This window comes from Rattus norvegicus, chromosome X, assembly GCF_036323735.1.
Source record: "Rattus norvegicus strain BN/NHsdMcwi chromosome X, GRCr8, whole genome shotgun sequence".
NCBI classification, from domain to species: Eukaryota; Metazoa; Chordata; class Mammalia; order Rodentia; family Muridae; genus Rattus; species Rattus norvegicus.
Genome location: NC_086039.1, coordinates 5,940,362 through 5,967,344, shown reverse-complemented (window position 1 = coordinate 5,967,344; position 26,983 = coordinate 5,940,362). Strand labels below are relative to the sequence as shown.

At 39.1% G+C, this 26,983-nt stretch overlaps 2 long non-coding RNA genes across 7 annotated transcripts in view; one reads left to right on the top strand and one right to left on the bottom strand.

The window, feature by feature from the left end:
* The window catches only part of LOC120099382 (uncharacterized), an 81,711-nt gene extending 56,877 nt beyond the window's left edge, over positions 1-24,834 (bottom strand). For all 6 annotated transcript variants that reach the window (XR_005498560.2, XR_005498557.2, XR_005498563.2 and 3 more), the window contains exons 1-3: positions 24,617-24,834; positions 22,492-22,593; positions 19,968-20,048 (exon numbers count right to left, since the gene is read on the bottom strand). This is a non-coding gene — a long non-coding RNA (uncharacterized LOC120099382). The remainder of the gene's footprint in view (positions 1-19,967; positions 20,049-22,491; positions 22,594-24,616) is intronic.
* Positions 7,177-13,039, top strand: LOC120099383 (uncharacterized). Its single transcript, XR_005498567.2, has 3 exons — positions 7,177-7,955; positions 9,569-9,672; positions 12,646-13,039. It is a non-coding gene; the product is annotated as an uncharacterized LOC120099383 (long non-coding RNA).
* Positions 24,835-26,983: the final 2,149 nt, after the last annotated feature.

Here is a 26,983-nt window from a genome sequence, read left to right as displayed (position 1 = left end):
TTGTATTTAAAAATAAAAAATATTTAGGTGATATCTTTGAAAAATGCAACAGTGAGAAATAAGTTGCTTTGAAGACTCAAAACAAATCATCATAAGACACTTGAAACTACTGCGTGGGACATCCTTCCCAAATGGTAAGCATAGTTTGCTAAATTAGCTTCTAAATCAAATGTGACAGTCTTGGAAACTAAATAACCTCAGTCCTACTTTTTTACTGCCTCCATCTTGCTGTGCTGTAATCTCACTGCCATGTTTGAATGAGCCAATCACTTATAGCCGCGCCAGAAATTAGCCAATCGTGTGTAACTGCGCCAAACCCCCTAGCCTTCCCTATATAAACCCCTGACTTTTGAGTTTCAGGGTCGACAACTCTGTCTCCTGCGCAGGATACGTGTCAACCCAGAGATCCCCGTAATAGATCTCCGTAATAAACCTCGCCTTTGCTTATTAAAAAAAAAAAAAAGGCTGGCAGGGGCAGTTAGGTGGCTCAACAGTTTGATGTTAAACGTATGGCTTTATTGTTCTCTATTTTATCTTTAAAGACAGTGTCTCTCATTGAACCTAGAACTAGTTGCTTTAGCTATACCAGTTGGCTACCAAGCCACCCACCAGGTCTATCTCCTCAGTGTTGGGATTATATTTTCATGGTGCCATGGTCAACTTCCTATGTGGATGTTGGTGATCTACAACACAACAAGGGGAGTATGCCTCATAGAAGATACAAAGACTTAAGACTAAGTAGCAATAATACAGATGGAGTTTTAATCCTAACTACACACTATAAATAGACCAGCAATTTAAAGTTGCAATGCAAAACACATATCCCTTGTCCTATACTGGTGATAATGTCATTCAAAAAGCAGCACTTGTATCTGTATTTTAGTAGGCTAAAAATATCTAGATGATGCTAATGTACGGTTAATTGATACTAGCAGATTAAGAGTGGATGGTGTGGGGCACACATGCAATTTTAGTGGTGATACCCTGAAAACCAGAACTCAATCCTTAGCAACACACACACACACACACACACACACACACACACACACACACACACACACACAACTTTGTGTAGTCTATGATCATCCAAAAGTGATTATGTGGCCTCTCTCCAATCTTATTAAAAGGAGAAAGAAAAATCAGGTGCAAGACAACACAAGATTCAGGTTGGTTTTAGTTTGTTTGTCTTAAAGAATCTTCTGATCCAGAGTTACTTGGGGGGTAAGGTTTTGGATTAGTCCTGCTTGTCTTGCATGTGCAAGACCCTGGGATCAAATCTCCAGAAATGCTACTTCATATAAGCAAATGAAAAGAAAACAATTCATGCTATATTTCATGTTAAGACCATTCTATGGAACTGACATGTTATGAAGAAAAATGGAATAAATGGTACAACTTATTTAGTAGTCTTATCAAAACTCCATAATGCAAAAATCACTCAAGATGTAACATTTTAAGTTGCTCTTAATGAAAAACAGTGTCAGGAGCTGGGGCTTGTAGCTCAGTTGGAAAAGTCCTTATCTAGCATACCTGAAATCCTGGACCCCCTCCATAGTGCCACAGTCATGGTGGTGCATGTCTATAATCCCATCACCAGAGGTGACGAAAAATAAAACTTAGGAAGTTCAAAGGAATCCTCAGCCACCTAGTTGAGTTTGAGGTTAGACTGAGCTATATGATACTGTCTCAGAAAATAAGAAAGGCAGGAGGCAGGCAGACAGGAAGGAATCAGACACGAGTTTTGCTTCCCTTATTCTCCATTTTTATGCAAAATCCATTAATTCTCAAATCCCATTGCTTGCTTTATTTTCCAAATTTCTCCCATGGAAAATAAATTGTTACTATAGCAATATTTTCCTGTTTTGGTATCATTTTCCACTCATTTGTTCTTGGGGTGTTTGCACATAACAACTACATAAATCTGTTCCAAGATGCTCATAACATTAGAGTCCTTGGCAATATCTAGGGGATGAATATATCTTAAAGCTATGGGACCCGATAGCTCAATACCACAATTCTTAATGTCTCTGAAGTACTATTTGTGCTGTATGTGTCCCAGATCTATCGATTCTTAAAGTAATACACCTCTTTATCCTCATTCAAATAGACTACAGAAGGCTCCAGCTGTTAGCTTGCTAAATGGGCTTATTATCCCTAGATTTTGAAGCTAACACCATTAAGTCCCTACTTATATACCTAAAGACTGATTATTCTGTTTTTATTTCCTGACAATTACAATTACATAGTATAATTCTTACTTGGATTTAGAGAGTATCTTTAGAAAAGGGCTCACATATTACTGTAACACCTATTCCAATCAATAGACTATTTGTAGATGGGTATGTTGTATTAGCATATTCTACCCAGAAATAATGTAAGTAGAATATTAAGAAAATAGATGTGACTCTTTATGTAAAGATTTGCTTGCTTATAATTTCTGCTTATAAACTAGTTATTAAGTAATGGGTTAATGCCTGTCCAAAGAAAACTGGTCTGTTTCGTGAGAGAGTCAAATATAGAAAGTGCTAATAAAGTAACAATAACTGCCCCTGCTCATGAACTCCTTCAGGAATGAGACTTACCAGAAATGAGTTATGCATTCACATGTGTGAGCACATTAGATACTCAGATCCATGCATATATTCTAAAACATATACAGCAGACAAACTGAATGGTGAATGACCGAAAATGTAAATTAAAGCTAAATGTCTCCCAAACTTCTATGACTTATTTTTTCCTGTTTTAAAGTTCACTCAAGTCTATTAACAGTAAAGGGTGAAAAAAGAAGGCTGCCAATCAGCATGACAAGAGCCCTTTCTCAAGTTGCGTTCATCAAAAGGTTCCCAGTCTAAGGATCCACGAACTTGTCACTATCTTTATATGATAGGATTTCTTCTGGGCAGGGTTAGCATTCAGTATGGAATTCAGTATGGAATCTATACTGTTTTTTTTGTAGATCTCACAACCCACCACAAGGAGGCACCCCAGGGAAGAGTCTAAGGTTAGAGAGTTCTCTAGGAAAATCCTAAATAGGCTGTGTTGCAGGGAAATACTATGTATCTGTGAGATATATAATAAAAATATGTCATACGAATGGGGCCCAATTTATGAGTAGAGTAGACCTCTACCATATACAAGGTTCAACAACTAGTGACTTGGAAATAAAAAGGGAAAACAACATACAGTTGACAGATAAAATTACACATTTATACAATAAAACCTGTATCTGGTAAAAAAACATCAACTTCAGGACTTTGAAAAGAATTGGTTGGTTGGAAGAATTAAAACAGATGCACAAAGCAGCAAATGTCATTTTAACCAATGGTCAGGGCCTTAATACAAACATAATTTGGCAAAATATCAGATAGACTCCTTTTAATGAAAAAATAAAATCAAGATGTATAGAGTACTTCTCTCAAATATACATGTACACCTACAAAAAGTTTATCAATATTATTGGTACCTGAGAAGCTCTATCCCTGTAACACAGAAAGACCCATGGGCAGCTGCTTCCAAACATATACTGATTTGGCCCCACATACTACAGTTTGCCTTAAAACCAAACAAATAGCTTAGGTTTGTTGCATACCTGAAAATCTGTAAAGAATTTTCAACTTTTTCTTCATTCAGTGCCCATAGTGTCCTCTGTGAACTAGGTCCACTAACCCAGATCAACACAGAGAAATCAAGAACAAGATTACTATCAAAGACAAGGAACAAATTCAAGAAAAAAAACTTTATTCTCCAGTTCAAAACTGAACAGGTCTGTTGCAAAAACTCCAAGTATCATGTGTTAACCTACTTTGATGGCTGAGTCTGCTATTACAAAATGAAGCATTCCAGTAAACCAAACAATGCCACAGACTACCAGTATGAATTCCAAATTAAACCTTCTAAGTAACACTTTCTTAAAACATTAAAAAAAAACTGTTTCTAAATTCTTACTGTTCTAACTGCCAAATTCTAAATATTGCCTATATGAAGTTTTTATAATACTAACTATAGCATTTATTTCAGTCATATTAAGAGGCAGATAATGACACATCTGCAATCCCAGCATGTAAGTGGCTAAGGGTGAGTTTGAGATCTGCTTGGCTACACACCAAGTTCCAAGCCAGTCAAGGCTATTATAGTAAGAAACAGGTCTACAAAATGCAATTACACATTAAATAAAATCAAAATGTTTGCTAGAGTTAATCCAAGGCCTAGGTGCAAATTCCAACATCAGAAAATTAAAATGTTTTCTAAGGATCACCTATAACCATGCTATCCAAACTTCATATGCATATAATGCTATTAGAGGTGTTGCTAAAATGCAGAAAACCACATTCTGAGATGGTGTCCATACACAAAAATAATAGAATATAAAAGCTAACAACCTCCTGGGGCAATCTAGTTTCTAGACTGCCCTGTAAATAACAGAGACTCTGTAATAATGATCTCAAGTCATTTCCATGCTGTGTCCCTCCAAACTTTGACCCAAATAAAAACAGAATCCAGAAATGGATACCTGTGAAGTGAGTAGGCCATTAGAACTATCAGAATCTCTGGCGCATGTTGGCACTTTTTGGCTTTAAGGATGAATCGAAAGGGTGCCAACTAAGGAGCAAGAGAACATGCCTCACCAGTTGATTGGTCAATCAGTACCTTGACTTTAAACTTCTGTCATTTTTTTTTTATTATTTACAAATTCCCAGTATTCTCATTTGTGTCTCTCTGTGTGTGTACACATCTGTGTGTGCATGTGGAACAAAGGTAAAACATTAGGTATCTTTCTCAATTATTTTGTACTATAGTTTTTGAGACAGGGTCTCTTACTGAACCTAGACTTCTCCAGTTCATCTAAGCTGTCTGGCCAATGAGTTCCAGGGATCTACCACTCTCCACCATCCCAGCATTCAGTATATTGTTAGCAGTTTTTGGACGTTGGAGCCAGAGATTTCGGATATGTTCCCAAATAATGATTATGTGCTTTATAGAAGGGTTTATACTGACAATGTAGTTCAGTGGTTGAAGGCTTGCCTAGCAATATGAGACCAAAACTGTGTTCCAAAAACACAGCAAAACTGTGTTCCAAAAACACAGCAAAAATAAAAAGGATTTAATAAGTGTAAACTACAAATTCAGCCTGTCTTTTTCACAATTAGAAAATCCACAGCACTATGTACACTTCAGTTAAAAACCTAAAAAAGTCAAGTTTCATCCAAACAGCAGCACCAAAATAGCACACTCAATTTCATGGCAAAATTACATCTCTGGAGGGAAGCAGCATTTTCTAGCAGTCTGTCTATCACAGTATGTCAGGCAAAGTGCATACTTCCCACACAGTGTTCCCTCCATTTCAGAGGCATCAAGTGCCTGTAGACAGAGCCCTGTTTCAAGGTCAGAGTCTTGATTCAAAACCAACCAGTCTAGACCAGGTGAGATGTGAGCACCTATAGTCCAGGTTAGTTAGCAGACAGCTGAAGCAGAAGCATCACCATAAGCCCAGGAACTTAAAGCCAGCTTTGGATGATGTATTGAGACCTTGCCTCAAAACACAAACCAACTGGACAGCTTATTTTGTATTGGTTACTGTGTGTATGTACCCATTTTTAGTTATGTATATTCACACAAACAAATGTGTAGTGGCTAGATATCAATGTTTAGTGTTTTCCTGAGTCTTTTCCCTTCTTATCTTTTCAGACAGGGTCTCTCACTAACTTGAAATGAAGATTCAGCTAGGCTGGTTGGCTAGCATGCCTTTTTAATCTGCCCTTCTAATATTGGGATCATAGGCATGTGTCACCACATCCAGTTTGTTATGTGGATACTGGAGATGGTGGTTACACTGCAATCATTTTAGTGAGGAGACATCTACTAGGTCTCAATTTTCATTTTATTTATTATTAGTAGCATATGTATATATAAGTACATGATGTGCATGTGTAGAAGCCAGAAGATAACCTTGGGGATTCAGTTCCCTCCTTTTTCCTTTACATGGGTTGGGGGATCAAATTCAAGTCTCCCTGCTAAGTCATTTTGCTGGCCTCTACTTCTATTTTTGGAGAATAGTTTAGTTTGGAGAATGCAGTACAGACTCACCTCAAACTTGCCATCCTCCTGTTTTATCAACCCACGTGTTGATATTACAGATACATGCAACTAAATTCTCGTATTTGTATTATATTTTATTAGTGAGATATTATATATCTCACTAATCATATTTTGATTTTCTGCCTCTGATTATTATATCCCCTCTCCCAGGTAGCAGATGAAATTACTAGTTTAACTACTGAGATTCTTGACTAATAGAATCTTCCTGATATTCTCTTTTCTTGGCCAAATGGTGTATCCCAGACAGCTTTTAATTCAGCATTACTTTTACAAGATAAAACTCTGAAACAATTTGTGGGCTACTTATGATAATAATTACAGAGACATCTAACAACTTGAGTTAATAATGTAAAACTTAAAAAGTAGACCACTGATTACAGCTATGGAAACTACACCACACACATGCACAGAACAGTAAAGGAAATTATAAAATAGAATCAAGAATTTGCTGGAATTAATCTTATTTTGTCCTTTCTTCTAAGTGTATTAGAGTCATACTGTTCAATTACATATACGTTTGTCTTCAACTTTCAAAATGCAGTCTGAACCACTTTGTAAAATACAGCTTTAGACCATATAAACTATGAGCATGCCCTGGCAAAAGTACAAATACCACACCTCAAAATTTTCCTCTTTATTGTGCAATAAAACCTCAAGGTCATTGGTTACTAGCAGTTTGACCTTGTGGAAGCTAACTACAATATAATGTTTCCTCATCCATAAAATGATTTACTATCTACTTCTTGACCCATTTAACACATTAAACATGGCAATATAGAGAGCACCTGACTCATAAGCTTTCTTTCATGATAGCTAATATCAGAGAAAACAGATGTAATCATATCTCTTACAGGAAGGACATCAATGAGGCATTAACTAGGGATAAAAGTCAAAGAAAGTTAAAATCCTCAGCAGTTCTTATACTCAGATATGAGGGCTGTGAAAGCACAGATAGCTTTTAAAGACCCCTATAAGTACACTGAGTCTATCTAAGATAATGTCTTTTAAAAAGAAGTCAGTCTTCTTTAGGGAGAGAGAAGTGCTGTTATCCGAATGGGAAAAGGGTCATAAGGTAGAAAGGAAGAGAACCCTAATATTTTAACACTTAAGAATTTTGGGGAGGGAATCCTTGATCAAAACTGTGTATGTACTTTGCATGTTTATAAATCCTAAAATTCTTGGGATACTGAGGCATAGGACTATGCATTTAAGTCAATCCTGAGCTATGTAGATGCTGTCTTAAATGAAACAAATACTATTAAGTAACTAAATAAATCAGGGTTTCAACTAAAAACAGGAGCTACTAGTAGTGCCTTAGTGGTGGTTTTGCCTTGAAGCAGCCCTTGCTACCTCTGTAAGTCTTCCTAAGCTGCATCTTTGAAGAGAAAAAAAATGAAAAATATGATTCCACTATCCCTTCTGGTCCTCTATTTCAGTGGTTTCCAAGAGACAGCTCTTAATTTGAATCATGTCAGCTGGACTACCAAAACAAAAACAACAGAAAACTTAAGGTGTGAATGAAAGTCAAGGGGTGTGTGTGTGTGTGTGTGTGTGTGTGTGTGTGTGTGTGTGTGTGTAAAATTGAAATACCCATGGGCCATTTTCACATCTTGCTTTTGACAGTGACAGCCACAACAAACAGATGGCTGCTGCTGACAAGGACTGCAACATTAAACCTAATGATAATTAATGTTTTATAGTTTTCTGTTTTTAAGAAAGAGACTTCACACATGAAGAGGTTCTACTTGATCCCCACAGCAGAACTGAAACCAAAGACTGTAACTAGTCCATCCCTGGTCCGATTGAAGAGACTAAGGCTTCTAGAAGTGGAGGCTAGGGCTGGTGAGTTAGGTCGGCAGGTAAGTGCACTGGCTCTTCCATGGCCCACGTGTGATTCCCCACACCTATATGCCAGTTCACAAGAGTCTGCAACTTCACTTCCAGAGACTGTGATCATGCCCTCTTCTGCCCTTTGCAGGCACCAGACACACACATGGTGCACAGACATACATGCAGGCAAAACATCCAAACAGAAAATAAAATAAACCAAAAAAAAAAAGAGTGGAGGATTTGCCCAAGATCCCACAGCAGATGAATAAATAGCCTAGGATTGAATCTGAATACTCAAAATTTATTAGACATCCATATACCCTGACTTATTTCCCACTGGTGTCTCACAAAATGTAAATAAATTAGAGAAATCTGCATACTAATATTATCTGATTTGATACTGACAATATTTTTTTTGAAATCCCAAAATGACCTTAATTTCCAAGTGATAGATGATTCACTGAAATCTGAAGGACTAAGCCAGGATTAGGAATCAACCAGTCATTTGAACCTACAAGGAAGTGTATATCAAAAATGGAAGCCTAAAATTCCTTCTAATGTTCAATTTAACACAGTGCATTACTCACATGTGTAGAAATGCAACTGTAAACCACCCTCTGGCTGGCAGTCTAGAAGTACAGTGTATACATCTATGTACAATACCATATTTGGTTACATTGCCTTGCTTTATATAAGGTAACATATGATGCTTACAAAAATGACTTAAGTAACATCATGACAGATTTCTTAGAACTTACTTCAACAAATGTATGGGTGTATACCATCTTGAAGAAGCAGCAGCCCTTTTCAGGTAAAAAGGCTTATGGGAAACAGAGCCAAAAATTTGAACACAGAACCTCCACTAATTCTGAACATTTCTTACTCTGGCCAACTCTTACCCAGTCTCAAATAAAATAACTGAAATGCTTAACAGCCAGGTGTGGTGCTACGTGTTCCAGAAGCTGAGACAGAGGGATCTCCAGTTTGAGCCCAGCCAAGACTGCATAGAAAGACCCCATTTCAAGACAGAAAGTAATAATAATTGCTCCTCAACAATGAAGTGGTTCAAATTTAAGTGATCTGAGAGGCGTATGCTTGGCTTTGCACACACGCAAACCATGCACATTGCCTATTAGCAGTACTCATTCTCAGGAGCAAATTCACCTCCAAAAAGGGAGGGATTTTAATGACAGCCATGCCTCATTTTACTACAGGGAGAAGTGACTGTATGTGATAAGAAATCCATCAGCTGAAAGTACCTTCATTACCAACTCCTATCTATAAGTCTTTTCTAGACAAATTAAAGCTGGGAAACTGAAAAGCCTATAAAGAAAATATTTTGAAGAGAAACATACTGTCTAATTAGTCCCATTTTCCTCCTTTGGAAATGAGTCAGCAGGTGCTTACCACCAAAATTACATTTTATCACAAAGCTAGAAACTGTTTAATATTTAAACAGAAGACCCGGGGACAGATAAGAACATGCAAATGGCACATATTAGGAAACTGCACATCTCATCTGACAGTTTATGTAGAAAAATCCTATGAGATTGACATGAAATTACTGAGGCACTCAAAGACACAAATACAAGGAAAAAACCCTTCTGAGGCTACCAGATAATACCATTTCCTTCCTTCCTAGGCATATGGAAACTCCAAGCTCACACTGCTGTCTGCCAAGAAAAGGGAAGATTTGCAGTAAGGAGAATAATGAATGAAGCTTTATGGTACACCACAGGGACTAAGGTGAGGTGCTAGGGAGACAGTTTATCACTTACGAAGTGCTGCTTTGCAAGCATGGGGACATGAATTTAACCTCCAGAACCCTGTCTTTTTTTAAGGTGTGATAGTATGGGGAAATGGACAGATCCCTGGGGTCCACTGTCTAGCTAACTTAGCAAGTTCTAGGCGAATAAGACACTGTCTCCCACAGTTAAACGCTGGGAAGAATCCTGCACAAGAGAAGAAGGACGGCTTGTAGGAGACTGAGGGAATGAGGATACCACGAGAACACAGTCAACAGAATCGACTAAGCAAGACTCATAGGGTCTCACAGAGAATGAGGCAGCAAATTCGTAGCCTGTGTGGGACTAAGCTAGGTCCTATACATATACCTTACGGCTGTGTAGCTTGGTGCTCCTATGAGAATGGGAGAGTATCTATGACTCATTTGTCTGTGGTAGGGACCCTTTTTCTCCTACTGATTTGCTTCATCCAGCCTTAATGAGGGTTTGTTCCTAGTCTTATTGTACTTGTAAGGTCATGTTTGGTGGATTAGCCTCCCTAGGAGACTTGTTTATTTGAAACAAAGGAAGAGTTGATCTGGAGGAGAGGGGAGGTGGAACAAGGAATTGAGAGAAGTAGCAGAAGGGGAAACCTCTAGAAAAAGTCTGAACTATTAGGCAAGAGGTCTCTAGAAGTCAGTACAAAGTCTCTTAATAGTTGCACAGTATTTCCAAGTAAAAGGTTTTATTAGTAGTGCTCACCCAAGACCATGATTAATTGAAAGAATCAAATATTTAAGTGGGCAGGAAGCTACAAAAAAGTAGCCTCTCCTACAATGTATAAATGACTCTCCTACAGTGTATAAATGCCATCCAAGGTCCAAAAGTGCAAGATTCACTGTATTCACCCAACAAAGGAAAAGGAGGACACTCTATAGGATGACATAATTTGAAGCTAGTATCATTCCTTTAGGAATAAGGTTAGTGTTAGTGTAACATGCATCAGAAATACAATAAAATATAACTAATATTTATGATGCTGGCACTGGGATTAAACTTTATGACAAGATTTTTCTTTTCTTAATATGAGTCCTAGTAATCAACATAGGTCCTTATGTCAGCACAGCAGTTTACCAACTGAGGTTATCTACCCTATAACCATGTTTGGAATCCCAGTAATAGTTTTATGCTAACATATTAAAAACACAGCATTAAAACAACATTTTTTAGAATCAGGAGAGACTTTGGTGTGACAAATGGTAATACCAAAGCCCAGAACAATAAAGGTGAAGCTCATCTACCCAAGCCACTTAGGAACTGACTGGGAAGCATTCTGATAGCCTCCTGACCTCTAGACCAGCTGCCTGAATCCAACACCAGGCAAATCCATGATCATATCTTCTCCCAAGATTCAAATTTTCAGTAAAACATTTCCACAAACATGTGTGATCTTCCAGAGATGCAAAGCAATGCACGTTAGAAACTTATTCACCCTAATCACATAGGTATCATCCTCCATCACTAAGAGAATGCATGTGAAAACAGATGCTCACCATGAGACTTTTCCTGGGCAACAGAGGAGGAAGCCCCAGCTCTTTAATCCCTATGAACGTTTGTCTTGGGTGTGTGGTATGTTTATCTACAGAACACACATACACATAGATGACTATACCTGGTTTTCACAGGCAAAGATACTTGTGTCAAGATGTGGACAACAGTCGGGTCTGAGACTATCATTTGAGCTCCAATCGTCAAGTTATTTCTCCCATCATGGAAGGAAAGGATAACCAATGACCTTGTTTTGTGTGGAGTCAGTCATCAGAACACAAGCTATTCCCTTGGTGCACACAGCAGTTAACCTTACACAGCTGTTCCAGGGTCAGATAGCTTCCTATCCTCCACAAACCTGAAGCTTTGGCACTGGATGAAGCCACCAAACCTTTCCTCTAGAGCAAACTTTTTAAGATTCCACTGTTTTCCTCTGCTCTTATTATCCTGGAAAAATAACTGCTAGGTTTTGGTTTTGCTGCTATTGTCAAATTATAATGCAAGCGTCTCCTTCACACAGCTGGGCTGCTGGTAGATAAGCCAGCTCAATAGCCACAGATAACAGCCTCAGAACTAAACCTATGCCCAGAAAACCATCGCATGGACAATGCCACAGCACCGATGCAGGGGGTGAAATGTACTACAAACATCATTAATTTGGAATAGGAGTACAAAACATGCAAATCATTCTTAATGTCCTCTAATATAAGTTCAAATTAAAGGAGAGTGATTAGTATGTACTCCATCTTAAGCGTGTATTTTTAAATCTCTACGTAAGAACCAACAGTATGCTCATTAATTTTCCTCAGTATTAACAAAGGTGCCTTCTGAAACTACCACCTCCACCTAGTAAACTCATTATTTGCCTCCTATATTTATCTTTATGGAAGACTGTGGTAGATAAGAGACTTATAATGATACAACGAAATTGTTAATCTCTGATAAAATTCAGTCCTGATCCTCTCTGTATGGATCCACAAATAGCACTGCATTTTCTCATAGCTATTGCTAGAATATTGAGATTACTGCTGTGGTGTAGCTATCTTAGAGGCATAACATGATCACTGCCATCATGCAGGAAGACTGTTGTGGTGACCTACAAAACAGCTTGGCCTCAAACTCATGGCAATGAAAAAAGTAGAAAACAGTGATAGCCTCATCTATGGTTATGTTAAATGAATTAACCTGACCCTCAACTAAGACTCCATTCAACACTCCCTCCTGCCTACCCCAGTTTTCAACTGACCTTGGGTGTATAAGAATATATATGGTATAGAAGGCTAACTCAGAGTGGGACAGCACTAACAGATTGTGTGTGTGTGTGTGTGTGTGTGTGTGTGTGTGTGTGTGTGTGTGTGTGTGTGCGTGCGCGTGTGCGTGCATGCGTGTGTGATGAACTGGTGACCTATAAAGTAATTGCCCTTTTTATCCTTTTTTTATTTTTCAGCTGCACAAAATACGTTCTACTGACTCCCTTCCTGTGGTGAACAAACATTTCCTTATACCTCCCACCCCCAGGAAAAATAAGGCACCAATTACAAACTATGCGATGAAAACTATACGAACACAATCATCTTTGCACTGTACATACTATATGTGCGTACGAACAGACCACACAAGTAAGTGTCAATCGGTACATATATACCATGTATGCATGTCAATAACTACTTCTTAAGAGTTCTTACTATGTAATATGTTAAAGTGCTCTTTCAGAAAAATAAAGCATGAGGACCCACAAATACTATCTCAATTAATACCCTATTTTCAAATCTATTAAACTACTTTGATTTCACTTATTACTAAAATACTGATCCTTCAACTGAATTATTGTGATCCTCTAAATGGGCATTGGGAGACTTAAATGTCTATAAATTTTTGTTCTCTGGAAAAAGAAAATTAATGAATGAATATTGGGGATGTAGTTCATTTAATAGACTTCTTGCCTAATTAGTATGCACAAAGCCCTGGGTTATATATCCAGCACATATTAACTAATGATAATGATGTCTATAATACCAGCACTCAGGAGATTGACACAGAAAAGTACCAGTTCAAAGTCATCCTAAGCTACACAGCAAAGTCTGAGGCCAGCTGAGAGCTGAGATCCTGGCTTCAAAGCAAAACTTATTTTGCTAATATAAGTTACAATTCTTTGTTTGGTACTTGTGACAAAGTCTCACTATAACTTAAACTGGACTTATCACTTTCCTGCCTCCACCTCCAGAGTGCTGGGATTACCCAGTCATACCCTCATGCAATGATTAAAATTCTAAACGTATCCACAAGCAAAAGTGTCTGATTTGGGTAGAATTAACAGGCTATGGATTATTTTGGCTCCTGCTATGCCAGTGGCGAGTACTGGATTCACTACCTACTCATAAAAAAAAGTCTAATAACCCTCCATGTGCTGCTCATTCCTCTATGCCTTTTGATAACATCCATTGACCATCTACAATTTGTAGAAATGGCTGTAGCTGTGATAAGTGTTATATATGGTTTTTGTTTTAATTTTTTTCTGAGACAGGATTTCTCTACGTAGCCTAGGCTGACCACAAAACCATGATCCTTCCATGTCTACCACCCTATTGTAAGGTATACAGATGGGTACAGAAGCCAAGTCCTAGAAGAAACTATCCAGGGGTAAGGTAGTTTACTCTCTTCAACACTAGTCACTACACACACACACACACACACACACACACACACACACACACACACACACAACATATATACTTTAGCATATTATGCTTGTATCATAGACCTAAGCAGACTTATCCTAGTCCTCAAAAAGATTCTTGAGTGGGGATCAGGCAAGTCAAGAACATTTAAATTCATGCTGCAAAGTTTCAACAGTTTCTAAAGGCTAGAAAATACACAAAAGTTTAAGATCAGTAAACCACTAACAGATATTTTCATACAGGTAAACTTTTCCCTGACATTCTCCTAGGAGATGACTTTTAAAACAAATTCAAGAAAACCAATCATTGGTCAGTATTAGAGGGCACTCCACGACAACAAAGTTCTCTTCACTCAAGGCTGCCCACTAGCTTAATGTAGAGGCAAGAGGAAAGCTGGTGCTCCTTTTGCTGAGCTAAGGAAATCCTTCCCCATACCACAGCATTAATGGTACTTCCACTTCATCCTGGGACATCAAGGCTAACAAAGTATGTTTTTGTAGATGTTTCACATCAAAAGATGTGAAAGTAGGGCCAACCATAAAGCCATCTTGGGGTACCCTTAGGCACAATTAAACCCATGGGTCAAGTCAAAATTGCCCACTGTGCTAGTGAAATAGTGAAAAAAGGCATCAGCCCCCAGCCTGGTCTAATCTCTTAGTCTTACTACTGAGATTGATTCCAGATTTCTTGCAACAAGATTGCAGTCCCCTTCATCGGGAGAGTCAGTCTATTTTCTCACATTTATCAGCACTATCAGCACTTCATTCAGACTGCAGAAATATCTTTCAAGTCTAGATTTCATGTCCAAGGAACTCTTGTATGGCTTGGTTTGTTCTTAAAGTCTTGGGTGTGAACAAGCTTGACCTACCTAGTTATAGATTGGAAAGCATGTAGAACAAGTAGTTGGGGCAAGAAGAAGAGCCACTTTTTAAACCACAAATGAACATCAAAAGATAGGCCCAGCTTTAACACCCCCTGCCCCAGCCTCTGCAGCCTACTCAAATTGCCCAGTCTTAAAATCAGGATCTAATTAAGCGATTTAAAAATACTAACTAAATTCAGTAGTTTGGTGGTCTGTTAAACAGTAAAATCTAACTCAGATGATAAAGAATTGATTCTTCAACAAAATATGAATTAGACCTTCAATATTTCAAGGACTGACCAGATGGTTACTGGGGATGAAAAATTAAACACAGAACAGTGCTTGCAATTCCAGTCATTTTCACTAATCACACACATAGATAGCAGTAACACGATCTGCTTAGGAGAACTAAATCTACAAAAAGGCCATATTACAATGGTACAGCATCAAACATCTATAATTATAGCACTTGAGAGAGGCAGAAAGATGATGAGTTCGAGGCCAGGATGAGTTACATTCCAGGTGAGACCTTGACTTTAAAAATGAGGCCCCATGTGAGGAGGTTTTAAAAAGTCAAGCACAATTTTGACAAGAACACTGGTACTTTCTAAATACTTGCCTAGAAGACACAATCTGGATTCCTTCCTCAGCAGAAGGAAAAGAAGACGAAGTAGAAGAAAGAGTGAGAGCAAAAACAGAGATGCAGAGCAAAGATGAAAGAAAGAACTCAAAGAATGTTCTAGGAATGGCAAACAGTTTAGAACAGATGGAGTGTAGAGAGGAGGTGGCAGATGATGGAGCAGGAAACCAGATGGAAGGCAAATCCTGAAGGGTTTAACATCTTGCTGTAGAATTTGAATCCCTCTTGTAAGACTTGAGTGCTACAGATTGTTCTAAAGAAATAAATGGAATAATTAGACCTGTTTTAAGAAAGCTGATGACTATTTCTTTCTTTTTTTAATATTATTTATTTAATGTATATGAGTACACTATAGCTGTCTTCAGACACACCAGAAGAGGGCATCAGATCCCATTATAGACGGCTGTGTTGGCCCGGAAACCGGGAAAGGGAATAACACTCGAAATGTAAATAAGAAATACTCAAGTTAATATATATATATATATATATATATATATATATATATATATATATAAAAGAAAGCTGATGACAAGTGGAAGACAGATTAAAGGACAGAGTCCAATTTGACATAGGGGGGGGGCAACTAGAAAGCAATTACTACATTGGAAAAGGGTCAGTGAGTGAGGGTAAGAAGATATCTTTTTAAGATGCTTCAGAGATGAGCAAAGTTTGATACTTGACAAACAACTAAGTATGAGTTGGGAGGGTAAGGAAAGTTGTGTGGGAAGATAAGTAACCAAGGCAAGTCTGTACTTTGGAACCATAGAAGCATGGTAAGCATATTAATTAAGGAAGAATAGAAGAGTAGACTAAAGGGAATGTCCATGTTTCCTAACAAAGTCACTTGTGTGTGACTTATCCCTAGGGACACAGACAAGAGACCATTAATAAATGATCCACATCCAGACCTGAAGTAGGGAAACAGATAGAGGGCATCTTTTTGTTATGTTGCATGGTAAAATTTTACTGTTTTGTTTTGTTTTAAAGATAGGGTTTCAGCAGGGTAGTGGTGACACACTGCTTTTAATCCCAACACTTGGGAGGCAAAAAAGCAGGTGGATCTCTGAGTTGGAGGCCAGCCTGATGTACACAGTGAGTTTCAGGATAGCCAGGGCTACACAGAAAAACCATGATTCAAAAAACAAAACAAAAAAGATAGGGTATCATTATACAGCTCAGGCTGGCCTCAACCTTCTGATCTGCCTGCCTTGACAACTTTGGTGTTAGAATTTGGTGGTTATCTTAAGAACACTGAGGAAAAGGACAGTTCAAAATATGACAGTGAAGGTGTGAATGCAGAATATTCAGGGAATGATAAAGATGCAGAAAACAAAATGATAAAAGATTTCAGTGGGAGGGCCAATTAAAATCTCAGGGGCTAAAGAAAAGTAACTCTAAACGTCAGTGATGGTGATTGGGAACAGAGGGAAACTTGGGGCATCTACTTTGCTCATTTTATTCTGTCATTTTAGCTGTCAGTCTTCCCCATGGGTTCTTCCCACTCTAACCAGGACCCGAATATATCAATGACAGTAATGCAGACAACATGAGTAGCAGTGTCTATGTCCAGGCAAAATATTGATCATTTTAAATAGTTCTATTTTGATTTTGAGGTAGAGCCTCACACATTAGACCAGGCTGGTCTCAAACTTGGGCTACTCCTTCTGTTTCTGCCTCATGAGCACTAGGATTATAAATACACTCAACAGACTAAGAAAGGGACTGGGGCACATACAACTTTTAAAAGCATTTTTACGCTGCCTACTACAGAAAGGGCTATCAGCTTTGATATTTGTGGCATATATTTGAAATGTGCTTACATAAACTCAACAGCTCAGGCTGGCCTCAACCTTCTGATCTGCCCGGCTTGATCACTTTGTCGTTAGAATTTGGGGGTTATCTTAATCCATAATCTGAATGCTACAAAATCTGAAACACTTCATGCCTGATCTCACATCATGATAGAGTCAAAACAAAGGCAAAATTAAAAAAAATATTTAACATCAAGCAGTATGGATAATTTAATTTATATAAATATGAAAGAGATTCATGCTTAATCTCAGGTCCCATTAGATAGGGATAAATATTCTAAAACCTAAAATATCCGATGTACTGTTGGACTCAAACATCTCAGAAAAAGGTCTACTTAACTCCGTAGCTATCTTAAGAAGACATCTACCAAATAGATTATCTGCATGTGCCCTTTACAATTAAAAAAAAAACTTAAAAATAAAAAACCCTGGGAGTTTCAGGACCTGTAGCCAGACCCTGATGACACCAGTTTAACACAAAAAACAAACAAACAAACAAACAAAACCAGGCTTAGGGGATGCAGCCTTTGTGTGATAAGGGTTAGTTAATGGAGGCATACTCTGCCGGAACAAACTTGTCACTTCTGAGGATTGTCACCTGTTCATCCAAGAACTCCACTTGAGGGATCTCAATGCTAAGCAAAGGCTTCTTGAGGACCTGCCAGCTGAAATTCAGATACTCCTACCATAGGTAGTCATAGCTAGCTATGAGATGCTTTAAAATATAAGGCCATCATTCATCATGTAAACCCAGCATTCAGGAGACTAGGGCAGAGGAATCAGCTCAAATTAGAAGCCAGTCTGAGACTATACAGTCAGTCTTTATTTCAAAAAATAAAAATTTAAAAAGGAAAAGACCTCTGAAGTAGGCAAAGATTTTCTACGAAGAACAAAAAGGCAATAGCCATAAAAGAAAAAAGAAAAAATGTAAGTGGACTGTATTAAAAACATCAAAAGTCATGTTAAGAATTAAAAGGCAAACCACAGGTTGGAAGAAAAGAGGTGGGTTTTTTTTTTTTTGTTTTTTGTCTAAAACAGGGTATCACTAGTGGCCCAGGCTGTACTTGAACTAACAATCTTCCAACCACCATCTCCAGAGTGATAGGATTACAGGTGACTATAACCAAACCCAGAAATACACATACATCTCACAAAGGACTCACATGATGAATAGGATATTTCTAATGATAAAATAAGGGGGATCAAAAGTGAGGAAAGAGTTGGGCATGGTGCTTCATGACATTAATTTCATTGTGAGAGCCTGGACCAAGAAAATTGCAAGTTGGACATTTGAAGGTCAACTTGAGTTATATACCAAGTACAGGGCCAGGCTGAGCTACTGCCTTAAAAACAAACAAAACAGCAAAAACAAAGCAGTAAAAGATTTGAACAGACACTAAAAAAGGATATACAAATGTCAATAGTATTTTAAACTCACAAGGATCACTTCACAGTAATTAGAATGGGCACTACTGGGATGAGAAATCAGAACCTGCATGCTACTGTTAGTAGTGTAAAATTGTCTAACGCACTATACAAACCATATAGCAGTTCCTTAAAACAATAAAAATACATTCTTTCAGACAATCTTCAATCTTCTCTGTCCCTGTCTCTGTCTGTCTGTCTGTCTCTCTCTGTCTCTGTCTCTGTTTCTTTCTCTCTCTCTCTCTCTCTCTCTCTCTCTCTCTCTCTCTCTCTCTCTGTCTTTCTCTCCCTCTCCCCCCCCTCCCTCTCCCTCCCCCCCCCTCTCTCTGTATTGAAAGTACTGATAATAGTCTTCAGGAGGTATCTGTACCCTTTATGTGTATGGCAGCATTATTCACAACAGCCAAAAGGTGGGACTAGTCAAGAGTCTGAAGACCAGTGAATGGATATTGTATAACATACATAGAAGCAGTATTCTAACTGAAATAAGATGACGACAACCCAGAGCACTTTAAGATTCTACTCACAAAGCACCCACAGTGCTAAATTCATAGACAGAAACTAGTATGTTGGTTGCCATATTAACAAAGTGGAACAAAGCGTTATATCTTATCAGAGCTTTGTTTTTTTTAAGATTTCTTGTGAATAGTAGAAATACTTATGTAACAATGTGAACAAACTTAATGCCACAAACAATATACTAGAAAATAGCTTAAATAATAATTTACATGTATGCATATTTTAACCACAATTTTAAAGTATGTATTTTAAAACCTATGAAAATACAACTGTGCCCTCATCAAAAATAAGTAAAATTCAAATAAAAATTATTTGTGAGTAGTTTCCTGTTTGGGAAATTGAGATCACTTTAGCTCAGGCATTACAGACCAGCCTTAGCAACAAAGAAAGAACATGTCTCCAAAGGAAAAAAAAACACTATTATAGAAGAACCAGAAGTTTTTATATGCCACTAGTAGAATTTTAATTGGTACAACCACTATAGGAAACTGCTGGCAACATCTACCAAAGCTGAGTGCTATGAGTACCACACATTTGCCTACGTTTATGTCGGGAGAACTGAGTAGGAATGTGCACCAGAGAAAACAAGCAAGAATGTTCAAAGATGCTTTATTCAGTTTAGCCAAATCCTGAACACTTCCCAAAGATGTAACAAGAAACAAGTACATTATCACTCAATTTATTCAATGGATCCATTAATCCCATAATCTGTGAAAGAAGACATACACCAGAGAGTTTCTATTATGTGATATTATTTATATGGACCTTAAAACCACATCAAAGCAATGGATTGACAATTTTTATTGTTGTTGTTTTAATGGTAATTTAGTTTACCTTCACGATGGAGTTCAGATGAATATTGAATAGATCAGGCACAAACTCTTCTGAAGTGCACCAGGCTTGATCTGTCACGGGCTGCATCGTCACAGAAAACATTGAGTGAGCAGTAGTATACTTTGGATTAATGCACTTTGTACTTTTCTACATTTGTTAGACCTCAAAGGTAAATTATGTCTAAAACACCTCTGGTTTTTCAGTTGGGAATCTCTGATTCAAAAGTCAACACATCACAACCTTAATCTTTTTCCTTCTCTAGGTTTAGACCCTATCCTACTGGAACTTCCCAGTATCTAATACATCTGATAAATCTGACGCCTTCTTCAGAGCATACTTTCTGTTCCTCTATGCTTCGTTATTCCTTGTCCTAAAACCTCTCTTTACCTATTGGGTCTTTTCATAATTATCTGTTCTTCTTTGGCTTAGTCTATACCTGGAATCTATACTTCCTATTTGCTTTCCACTGGTCAAAAGTCCAACTTGACAATGTTTGCCTTTCAGGGTTTTTGGTTTGGTCTTTTGAGACAGGGTTTCTCTGTGTACCCCTGCCTGTCCTGGAACTTGCTCTGTAGACCGAGCCATCATTTGCCTCCTACACACTGAAAGTAAAGGGTGTGCTACCACTCCCTGCCCTGCTGCTTTGTTTTGTTTTGAGGCAGGGTTTCAGTACATAACACAGATTTTACCTGATACTGCTTCCTGAGAGGCAAGACTAAAATTATATACCACCATGTCAGTCAAGGCCCTTTTAATTTTCAAAATCATCACAGAATTTTATTTTAGATTTCTTTTAGCTCATGCCCAGCTTGCCCCAAATGAAAAGGCATGTCAAAAAAATCACAATATAGGACTGGAGATAGTCAGGGTTAGAACACTTACCTGGTATGTATTCAAGGCCCTGGGTCCCATTCTTAGCAGCACTCCACCCCCTAAAACAACTCCGTGTGTGTGTGTGTGTGTGTGTGTGTGTGTGTGTGTGTGTGTGTGTGTGACAGAGAGGTGGGGAGGGAGGGTGAAAGAGAGAGGGTAAGTGAGAATGAGTTATCAAACTTTGGGGGAGGTTCATAATATCTATGCCAAGTCAGGTCCTGCCACCTATCCTCAAAAAGCCAGTAAAAAGAGCCAAATTAAAAGTGGTAAAGAGAAAGGGGAAATGTATGGAATGTAGCCACAATAAAAAGAGGGACAAATAGACTCAGTATCTCCCAAGCCATTCAAAGTCCTAAAGTGAGATTAAAGGATTTACATATCTAAGCAATCCTGGTCAAGGTATTCTCCCACCTACCAATGACCCATCATGATCTGGACTGAAAGGTGTTCTGACAAGTTGCTTTAACTGTGTGACATCTCTTTCACAGAGATTACTCCTCTGGCTGATGGCTCTTTCTTCTCCCACCATGAAATTCCTGAGGACATTTCCATTTCTTCAGGGTCCACTCTTTAATAGTCTCACAGTCAGATTGAGACATACACTATCTTGTTAAAATATCTCCAATTTGCCAGTCAGGTTACAGTGTTGTCACATTCCAGCATTTGATAAATGCATGGCATCCCTCCTATCCCTATCCTTTCTACCCACCATCCACCCATCTAAGAAGGGAAACCTTGAATCTTTTATAAAGGAATATTTCATTGCCTAATTGTAATGAAATTACAGTCCATTAACACAGGTAACAACAACTTTTCCTTCAGAAAAGAAAAAAATGATAATGTCTTCCTCATGTACCCTGGCTCCTGCCATTAGTAATAAAGTGAATATTAAAGAGCTTCATATGCAAAAATCTTACCTGTAATAATAATCAGAGTCAAATCCTTTTGCTGTTACAATTTTGCAAATTTGATTGCCTTTGCATTGCATATAACATGCCTGTACTTTAGTCAAAGGGCTGAACTGCTGGGCTGGAAAAGCAGCCAGGTAACAACTGCAAAGCAATGAGAAGGTTCTAAACACAGAAAGGCTAGTGTGAAAGAAACTACTTGGGCCAGGCTAACTGGTAGAGTCCTTGCCTAGCACGCACAAAGCCTCAGCATAAACCAGGAGAGGTTGCACACACCTATAATGTCAGCACTTGGGAGGCAGAGGCACGGAATGGGAAGTGCAAGGAAGCGTTGTGACGCAGCTGTATTCTGATCAATGTGGTATAAAATTAACAGCAGCAGTTATTATATTGCCTCAGCAAGGCAAGTCAGAAATGTAAATTAAAAAAATTTTAGAGCAGCTGGCAGATAAATGTTTTAAATAGATCAGATCATTCCTTAAAATATACCATGTGGACACAATGGAAAAACAACACTTCTCTTTTAGAACAATGAACTGGGATAATCTGGCATGCTGCATATTTTTATTTAAATGCACTGAAATAATTAGTCTTATTTTTTCCTCTGACAGCACCTTGAAATATGTTTCACTTCAAGAAAGACTATAGAAATGTCAAAATATTTAGCATATAAGCAAATGGGTTAGCTCTATTGGAATGAAATATTTATAAAGACAGATAGATGGATTAATTGACCTACATACCTGTAGATTTTTGGATTCCTGTGTTTGCTTGCTCACTCATATACATTCAACTCTTTTTTTACAGAAATCACTTCTGGAAGCTTTTGGCTTCAACACTGCCACCTGTAGACATAAAAGAGAAATAAAGCATGTATTATTCATTAGCGATGCATCTTTCCTGGGCATCTAACAGAGAAAACAAAAAGGAAAGTGAAAAAAGATTTGCTCCAAAAGAACAAAGTGTTCTTTCTCTCAATTCGACATACCTAAGTCATCCCCTTCCGCACTGTTTTGATAAAGTAGTTGCTTAGAAATGAAAACGTACCTAAGTCCCAGGTCATCAACCAAATGGTCTTCTCCTCAGTTCATTAAAAAAGAGAGAGAGGGAGCATTCAGGAAGGTTTAGAAGGAAAATGACGGAATATTTGAGATCATCCTGGGCTAGCTATCTGGTTCGAGTCTAGCCTAGGGGGGAAAAAAACAGGGAGAGTAGGGAGTGGGGTTGAAAGGGAGACAGCAAGGGAGGGTAAGAAGAATAAGGGGAGCGGGGAGAGCACATGCCAACATAATTTAACAGCCATTTCAAGACCTACCTTTTAAAATTACAATACAACTTGCCCTGTACAATAATCTGGGGATAAATAATCCTATAAATTAAACAGATAAAAAGAGATAAGGTACCCATGTTAGGGTTGTTTTATCAAAAGATCCTATGATGCCTATTTAAAAATTATAATTCCAGTCTGAACAGAACTTAGTTCAATCTAAACCGATTTTCGGTGGGTTGTCTACATTATAGTGTTCTGGCCCTGAATAGAATACGAATCCTAAAACATCTTCCCTGCATCCTACTGATTAAAATATTGGTAGATTCCTTCTTTTGTCCTTAAAAAAAAGTCACAGAAAGAACAGAGGAAATATACAGAACCAATTACCAGAGTCCAAACAGCCATAAGATAAAAGGGAGAGAAATAAAAACAAACCTTGAAATTCTGGAGTTAATTGGAAATAAAAGGAGGCACCTTGCCTGGCACTTGCATAACAGAGCTGAACCTCATCTGATCACCACAGTGTTCCCAGGACAAGTGGCCACCTCCTCCCTGGCACCAATGTGTTCAGTTAAAGGCACAAGAAGCACTTCCCGGGCCTACCGCTTGTAGACAGCAGAAGACCTCACCAAACCAGCCTGGCTCACTACCCTGCCAAGCCCATGTTTCTTACCCACACCAGATATGCATCCCACTTACCCATAACTTACGTTAAAGCCTGAAGGCTTGTTATGTTTTAAGGAACTACATAAACCCTGGAAAACCAAGTCTCCTTGAGACACTCACCTCCTCCTTTCTAGGAGGTACACACACACCACCACCACCACCACCACCACCACCACCACCACCACAAACCTCTCTCTTTCCTTCCCAATCCCGGACGTGCACTGAACCATCCCAAAGAATGTCTTTGAGTACCCGCCAAGGACCAATACCGCTCCATGTGCCTCCAAGAAGCCCTCTTGCAAACGTGCACGAGGGCCCAAGGCTTGTATGCGCGTCCAGCCCTCAGAGGGAAGTTCTGCACACCCACCATCCCAGCCCCCACGGCTGCTCGGACAGCAGGAGGGAGCCCCCGGGTGTGGCATGGCGCTGGTACACAATACTTTCAACTCTAGCCTTCCCTGCACTCTGGCCGATCGTGCCACTAGTTTCTCCTCACCTAGTCCCTCTGGTCCCTGCTGGCCCAGAGCAGGGGCATCCTGGATATTATTGAGTGGGGATCACGAAGACTTGGGGCGACAGGCAACTACCACCCAGATTGCTAGTGGGTTAAAGGGTCGCAGTCTCCAGAAGCCTCATGGGTGCTCAGTTCCTCTGAAGAAGACAAGGTGAGGACAACCCCAAGAGACCAGAAGGAGGGAATCCTACAAGAGGTAGTCCTCCCACACCTCTCCCCTACCTAGCCTCCCGCACCGCTCCTCTACCTAGCCTGAGCGACCTTTCAAGCTCGCACCCTACCGGGCCGAGCACGCTCCTCTGGCAATGGGACCTGGCCAGTCCTTACCCCCGTCGGCTTTAGAAGCCCTGCTTCCCAGGCCGCAGCGACCCCAGAAGCGGGCAAGGCACTCCTGTTGCTGGGGCGGGGGGAAACCTACCTGAACCCGGGGTGCACCCTCCGGTTAGCTGTTTCCAGCAGCTGGAGAAGGCAATGACCGACGGGCTGTGGACCCCACATGTGGCATCGCTTTCTCAGAAGTAGGCAGAGCTTCCCTAGAGCTAAAGGACCGGTCCTTCACCTAGCTCTGGCTCGCAGGTTCTGTTACTGGGTCTTGAGACTCGCCCAACCAGAGCTTTCATCCCCGCCCCTTTCCCGCCACCCGCGCCGTGCCGCTCTGCGCTCCGCCCCTGGCCGCCCGCCCTTCGCTGCGGGGGCTGGACCCAGAGCTGCCTAGCTTGCGCCTCGTGGTGGAGTTCTGGGGCCCAGACTCACCGGAAGACTCGGGGCTGCCCTAAGATCGCCCAGACCCCCCTCCCTCCTAACAGTCCAGCATTCATCGAGCCGCCTAGGCTGTGGGCACTGCACACTCTGCCCTGTTCTTCCACTGACTCTTCACTCCCAGCCAGACACCTTCCAACACTGGGAGGGTTACTGCCTCATGCTTCTTCGGAAACCAGGCGCAAGTCGCCGGGCGGGGCTCAAGTAAAGCGGAGTAGGAGTAGAATGAGCCCATGAAAGGAGGCAAAGAAATAAACCTGTCAACTGCCAGGGGATGGATGCAAGTTGCAGCCTGTATCCTATTTCTGTTACATTAAATACCTGGATATGCTGCGGACCCCTTACAGCCCCAGTAATGTTCAGAGGCATCAATCCAAATATTTCCATACTAATTGGTCTTGGGTGTTGGTTCTTGGTTGTTGGTTCCTGTTCTCTCTCTCTCTCTCTCTCTCTCTCTCTCTCTCTCTCTCTCTCTCTCTCTCTCTCTCTCTCTCTGTGTGTGTGTGTGTGTGTGTGTGTGTGTGTGTGTGTGAACATGCAATAGCAGAAGACAACAGGCTTTTAAAACTGCATTTCTTATATGTATTACATATACCACGTTTCTCATTTAAAAAACAAAATATAAATAACAGAACAACTATGTTTTACAGAAATAGAACCAATGTATATGTATTATTTAAACTCACTGTAATTTTACTGGTTTGATTTAAAGTATATATTTAAAGTATTTTCTTAAACAAGCTCAAAATTTGGGGATTAGCAACTCCAAAGATTTCATCTTTAGTTCTAAAATGTCAATTTCATGGAGATTACTAAATGTAGTTATTTAGGAAAATGAATTCTTTTTCATCCAGGTTAATTGTATTTTTAGATTTGGCAAAGCACGGATTATTTTTAATGCCAAGAAAAAATAAGATTCCTGTTAATTTTCTAATGATGGGATGGCTGTTCTGGTAGCTTTTACTTGAATTCTTTCTCCTTCAGGCAAACTTCCTTTCTTTTTTTCTCTTATGTTCTCCCTCCAAAATTTTCTTTCAAACATAACATTTTTTGAGCATTTGTGTTCTTAAACAAGATAGGAAAATTCATGATCATTCATTATCAAAATCCATGTGAATCTCATGGTGCTGAATTTAAAATCCTGACTTTAGTCATTCATTTAACAGCCATTCATTTAACCTAATAATTGGGAACAGCGCTTCTCTGTTCTAATTGTTTAGAAACCGGGTTTGACCGTATATATAGCTCATCCTGGCTTTGAGCTCTGGGTTCTTCTCCTGCTCCAGAAAGAGCCAAGAATTGGTTTGGGTTTTTTTTGTTGTTGTTGTTGTTGTTGTTGTTGCTGTTCTTTTTGTTTTGTTTTTTAAAGTTTCCTCCTTATAAGAATAAAGTGCATACTTTTAATTAACACTGTAAAACAGAATTAAGCTCATTGACTGATAAAAATATATTATTACGGGGTTGAGGATTTAGCTCAGTGGCAGAGCGCTTGCCTAGGAAGCGCAAGGCCCTGGGTTCGGTCCCCAGCACCGGAAAAAAAAAATATTATTACTATGCATGTTTCTGGGTAAATCAGGACCACATAAATGATAAGTTGTCCTAAAGAAGAGACACTGAAGTGAAGAAAAGAGTTTATAGAAAACTGATAGTCCCCCTTTTTTACAGAAAGCATGACAAATGCCAGTGATTATGTCAAGAGTGACTGCTGCCTCTTCCCTCTTCTCTCTTCCAGTTTGAGCTAGGCCCAAATTTATCTCTTTTGATCATCATAATGAAAATCAACTAATTCATCATTCCGGTGATATTGCTTAGTAAATTAGCAATTTGAAAATGCTTTTATTACCTAATTAGTCCAAGTAAATGCCTCCGATAAATTCAGTTTTGTTCTAACATTTATTTCTGCCTCCAAAGAAACACTTGTAAGAAATACAAATGGCAAAGATAAAACTAATAGCAACTATACGTCAAATTTTTTGGTTGCATGTGGGTTACTGAAAAGTTAATGTCAAGTGACCTTTGGATCCTA